At 38.9% G+C, this 6,000-nt stretch overlaps 1 protein-coding gene across 1 annotated transcript in view; it reads left to right on the top strand.

Annotated features, from left to right (window-relative positions):
* Positions 1–4,630: 4,630 nt before the first annotated feature.
* NELL2 (neural EGFL like 2) overlaps positions 4,631–6,000 on the top strand; it is a 447,696-nt gene continuing 446,326 nt past the window's right edge. The window contains exon 1 of the mRNA XM_055246787.2: positions 4,631–4,646. The gene's annotated coding sequence lies outside the window, so the exon portion shown is untranslated. The remainder of the gene's footprint in view (positions 4,647–6,000) is intronic.

Here is a 6,000-nt window from a genome sequence, read left to right as displayed (position 1 = left end):
GTAGAATGCTAAGACTGGAAAGGAAATGAGAGGTATTCTATAATACTTTAAGATGAATATCAGTATCCATCTATTATGACACATTTTGTTTTTTTTTTTTTTTTTTTTGAGACAGAGTCTCGCTCTGTCGCCCAGGCTGGAGTGCAGTGGCGCAATCTCGGCTCACTGCAAGCTCCGCCTCCCAGGTTCAAGCCATTCTCCTGCCTCAGCCTCCCGAGTAGCTGGGACTACAGGTGCCCGCCACCACGCCCGGCTAATTTATTGTATTTTTAGTAGAGACGGGGTTTCACTGTGTTAGCCAGGATGGTCTCAATCTCCTGACCTTGTGATCTGCCCACCTCGGCCTCCCAAAGTGCTGGGATTACAGGCGTGAGCCACTGCGCCCAGCCTATTATGACACATTTCTAATAAGGTCTGAATTCTGTTATGAACCATTTAGTATTCCTTGCAATTCTTGGGCCACTAAATAATTCCCCCTTTCTTGCTATCTGGAGATACACACTCTTGGTTATGAGGCATTCCAGAGGAGAAAATAGGTGGATCAGTTGAAATCTATCGTTATTACAGGAAAAAATCCCCAAGTGCACAACTCTAAGTATGTGTTCTGCTACGAAGAGACTAGACAAAAGCCACCACATTCGTTAAAAATTGTGCATTAACTACTTTTTAAATTAGAGGATGAAGAACTCTTTTTAGAGTCATTTCTGAGTATTTATGGGTTTTTTTCTTTGATGACAGTGTTAATTAACAGAAACTAACTAATGGAATAAATTGACCCTATTTCTATAGCCACATCGTCTATTAGGAATCTGGGTGCTAGTTCAGTGACTCCAGACAATAACTCTAGCCCTTATATTTTCCGATTAAAATATAAGGGCTGGGATTATAGGCATGAACCACCATGCCTGGCCCCTTGTTATTAATTTAAATAACAAGTGTAGATTAATTATTTTTAAATATAAATATGTGGCATCTGTATTGAAATATACAAATATTTTAACATGTATATTTTGGTTATTAAATATAGATACCAAGTATATATCTATTTCATAGCCTCTACTGGAGTTTATCAATATTGTTTTATTATTATATTTAAAATAGAGCAACATTTTAAAAATAGTTGTTGCCTTAAAATGGCGAATTGGATTTGAATACAAGTTGGTCTGATCCCAAAGCCTGTATATATTCTGTTTCCTCATTCTGATATGTAGCTTTCCTTCTTCAGCGAGACCTAGTTCTTTGGACATGCATGAAAAACTAGAAATCTAGGTAGAAAGGTTATATGCAGTAATAACTCTCTGCTCTTTTGAGAGATTTTGAGGAACAATCTGAGGCTAAGTGTAATATTTGTGAATGAGGCCTGGGGAAAATGGACTGTAATGAGATCTAACGTTTAAAACCCAAGCTGAGGGTGTAATAGTTTAAATACAGGATGAAGTCAGTTCAAGGGACTAATGCAATGACGCGGGACAGAAGAAACTTCTTGGGGGCAGCATCAGGTGGGATTAGAATAATTAAATAGGTAGCTGTATGTATATGCTGTTGAGATGTTTAACAGATGGAGCCTGAGGAGCAGGACTAATACTACCAACAAAGACCAATACCAAGGGAAAGGGATACGGGGGTTAGTTAGGTAGGCTGGACCCTCCAACTCTATCCGCTCCTCACTCTGCTGATTCTGGCAACTGTAATTCAGGAGGAGGCTCTCAACACCTTGAGGAACCAAAGGTACCAGATAGGCAGGTGAGAGCTCCATTTAGATATACTGGCTACACCTGGTAGGGGGTTAGATCGGGAGGCTATAGGCCTTCCTATATGCTGATGCTCATGAGAACAATTAGTATTTATGTCCAATACAAAATATAGCAGGTTTGGAAGCAGCAGAATCTTCTAGGGCATCTCATGTTTCACTACATAAGGCTGTTATTGATCTGTGGAGTCTGTGTAGCTATTGACAGAGATGTTAGATTTTACTGAAGGTAGCTGGGGACAGTAATGACTGATACCACCCAGAGTACCAGATATTCCAATTGTATTAGGTTAAAAAATAAAAGTACAACTTCCTCTTTTGAATCCATTCTAATTTTAAAGTACCTTCTGATACCAAGTACTTTGCATTTTCCAGATGAGGAAACACAGGTTTACAGGGATTAAACATATGGCCTTAATCATCCTCTCATGCTAATAAATGGCAAATTGGATTTGAATACAAGTTGGTCTGATCCCAAAGCCTGTATATATTCTGTTTCCTCATTCTGATATGTAGCTTTCCTTCTTCAGGGAGACCTAGTTCTTTGGACATGCGTGAAAAACTAGAAATCTAGGTAGAAAGGTTATCAGCATGCCAGGCATCAGTGACCCAAAAGGCATCTTCATCTGGCTCCATATATCTGAGGTCTGTTCCCTACATTAATAGTTTTTTTTGTTGTTGTTGTTTGTTTGTTTTTTGACAATGGAGTCTCGTTCTGTCGCCAGGCTGGAGTGCAGTGGCACGATCTCGGCTCGGCTCACTGCAACCTCTGCCTCCCGAGTTCAAGTGATTGTCCTGCCTCAGCCTCCTGAGTAGCTGGGACTAAAGGCACACGCCACCATGCCCAGCTAATTTTTGTATTTTTAGTAGAGATGGGTTTTCACCATTTTGGCCAGGATGGTCTCGATCTGTTGACCTCGTGATCCACCCGCCTCGGCCTTCCAAAGTGCTGGGATTACAGGCGTGAGCCACCACTCCTGGCCCATTAATAGTCTTTTAGCGTCAGCATCCACTGCTGTTTGGTCTGTGCAGCCTGTAAACCTCAGAACATCCCTGGAGCCCTTTCCTTCCACGGCCTCCAGAGGGCAGCCTGCCGCAACGGTGCTCCCAATCCCCCTAGTGGTCACTAGGAAGCTCCAACCTTCACTCGGAGATCAACGTTCCCAGGAACATTCTCAAAGCCCCGCGGATGTTGCCCAGGGAAGCAAAGGTGTGTGACACCACCTAGAGTCGCCTTCATAGCTGCCCTTTAGGTGCTCCTGGGGAATGTCCATTAGCACCACCCCAACTCAAGATGACTTCTCAAACCTGCCAATTGTACACCGTTGGATACTACAGGGTAGATTCTGTCACTAAATTTCAGGAAGAATATAACAGGTATCTAGAGGATGTGGCAGCAAGTCTAAACTTTATTTTTGTACGTTCCTCAAAATGCACAGGGTGGCTTATTTAAATTATCTCCCAGAAGCAGCTCTGGATATCTTATATTTCCCCAAGGTAAATATTTAAATAACTCTAGTAACAATCTTAAGTTACGTGGGATACTGTATTTGTAACTTTTCTGGGACCTATTTTTTTGTTCTATTTATAAGGTATATTTAAATAACCTTGGCAAACCCTATGCGGTTTAATGCAGGAATGCTATCAGTTTTTTTCGTGATTTAATATAATCATGATGACATATTACAGCAGTTATTTCCTTGTTCATATATTTTTTATTTTATTAATTAATTTTTTTTTTTTTTTTTGTAACAGGAGTCTCACTCTGTCTCCCAGGCTAGAGTGCAGTGGCGTGATCTCGGTTCACTGCAGCCTCTGCCTCCAGGGTTCAAGTGATTTGCCTGCCTCAGCCTCCCGAGTAGCTGAGATTACAGGCACCTGCCACCATGCCTGGCTAATTTTTGTATTTTTAGTAGAGATGAGGTTTCACCATGTTAGCTAGGCTGCTCTTGATCTCCTGACCTCAGGTGATCCACCCACTTCAGCCTCCCAAAGTGCTGGGATTACAGGCATGAGCCACCGTGCCCGGCCCCTCGTTATTAATTTAAATAACAACTGTAGATTAATTATTTTTAAATATAAATATGTGGCATCTGTATTGAAATATACAAATATTTTAACATGCATATTTTGGTTATTAAATATAGATACCAAGTAGATAGCTATTTCATAGCCTCTACTGGAGTTTATCAATATTGTTTTATTATTATATTTAAAATAGAGCAACATATTTTAAAAATAGTTGTTGCCTTAAAATAATTGCAATAGAAAAGACTTTGTCAATATGTCTTTATGGGAAAAGATCCAGATTTTAATAAAATAGGAAATAACACTTTCATCAGACATATTCTATTGAACACCACTTAATTATTATAAACAAATCAAAGCAAATTTGATTTGTTGAAAAAATACTTACAGGGTAACTCAGTACAGTGTCAAGTGCTGTATAAAATGAAAATAGGAATATGATATGATTTCTATCCCCAAAGTTCAGGGGGATGAGTAAAGGCAAGTTCCTAAATAACTTTTAATGAAGACTTAACAGTTGAAATCCCATTATCTCAGCAAAACAAAAGCAAACTAACAATCTAATAAAAATGAGAAAATTACCAATGTAAATAATGTTGACAATACTGCCCATCATTCCTTTTAATGATTGCCTGGAGCATGACAATGGAGATGCGAATCTGTGGTTTCCTCAGTTTGTTCTGAAGTGCAAGTATATCACTGAGCTGAGTGATTCTAGTTTTTAAAGATATACATATATGCATTTTTCGTATAAAATGTACCCTAAAAGCAAGCCAGCTACTTCATCTGGTGCTCAAGCAAAGAAACAGGAATCTGTTCCAACGCTGGAGGAAAAACTGGCTGTGCCAAATCAACTTGCGGTCTCCAGGTGAGTGCCTGTCGAAGGACTTTTCCAGGGTAATTTTGATTATTTATGATTTTCTCGTTTCTGATTTTAGAATCTAAGAGGTTTGACTCTATTGTAAGATAAGTATTACCAGAGAAATACAAGCAGCTTAGAGGGGTTTGGTTGCCAGGTTAGGTAGTTTGACTTTAGTTTGCTATATGGTAGGAGGCTGCTAAAGGTTACTGAATAAGAAATGTCATAATACTGGGTTTTAGAATATTTATTTGGCAGTAATATCCTGGACAGACTGGATGGTGGAAAAACCAGAGACAAAGAGGCAATTAAGAAGCCACTATAATATAATTGTAGGCGTGAAGAAGAGGTGATGATTGTCAGACCTAGGGTGGAGATAGAAAAAGTTAACCATTCTGACTAGAGTAGATTAAAAACAGAGGTTTTAAGTTTGGGTGACCATGAGATTGGTGGCTGCTTTAACCAGAATTAGAGAAATCAGGAGAATAACTGGTTTTGGTTAGGAAGATGAATGTGATTTTCATTGGAGTGTGAGGTGACTGTAAGCCATCCAGGTGAAGATGTTTAGCAATGGGTTGGAACTGCAGGAAAGAATTCTCAAAATGTTAGGTTTTGAGGTACATTCTGTTTAGGAATGGCTCTTGAAATCATGAGAATAGACACTTGCTAATAAAGATCAGCCTTGTAGAAAGAAGGGAGGGAAAGTGCAAGTGTAGATTCTGGGGGATTACTGGCCTTTGGAGCCTGGAGGAAGAAAAGAAGCCACTAAGTGACCAAAGAAAGAACATTCAGGAAAACTATTCAGGGCAAGAATATATTAAAAAGAGAGGTGTCATTGTGTTGCTAAAAGTTCAAGAATTATATGAAAAATAATGAACTAATTTTGGAGGTAGAAAGTAAAAGAACTTAATAGGAGAATAAGATAAGAGATTATTTAAAAGTGGACAGGAGTTAGATAATTTCAGGAGAAGAGATAGCAAATGGTTTGAAACATTACTGAAATTTCAAGGAGGGATGGACACTGAGTTTAGAAAGCTGGGCATTTAAACCTGAACTTAGGATATATGGCATATTAAGTAGTTTTTTTCTGGATTATAAACTTGTGCGGACTAACACATGTGTAAAAATCATTGACATTTAGTTACATAGTTCATTCTGAATATAGTGAAAATAATAAAAGGATAGGAAATTGGGATTTTCTCATAAATGACTATGCAAGTAGTCATTTGGTAACCTCCTAAGAGAGTGTGGGCTGAAGTCAGGTTCAATCCAAGATGTGATTTGGAGTTAAAAAAATATAGACTTTGCTTTCGAGAAGTTTAGTGATAAGAGCAAGGAGAAAGAAGGATATGGTTACAAGGCA

This window comes from Symphalangus syndactylus, chromosome 17, assembly GCF_028878055.3.
Source record: "Symphalangus syndactylus isolate Jambi chromosome 17, NHGRI_mSymSyn1-v2.1_pri, whole genome shotgun sequence".
In the NCBI taxonomy this organism is placed as follows: domain Eukaryota; kingdom Metazoa; phylum Chordata; class Mammalia; order Primates; family Hylobatidae; genus Symphalangus; species Symphalangus syndactylus.
Note: the sequence above shows the minus strand (reverse complement) of the source record. Positions and strands in the feature narration are given on the sequence as shown.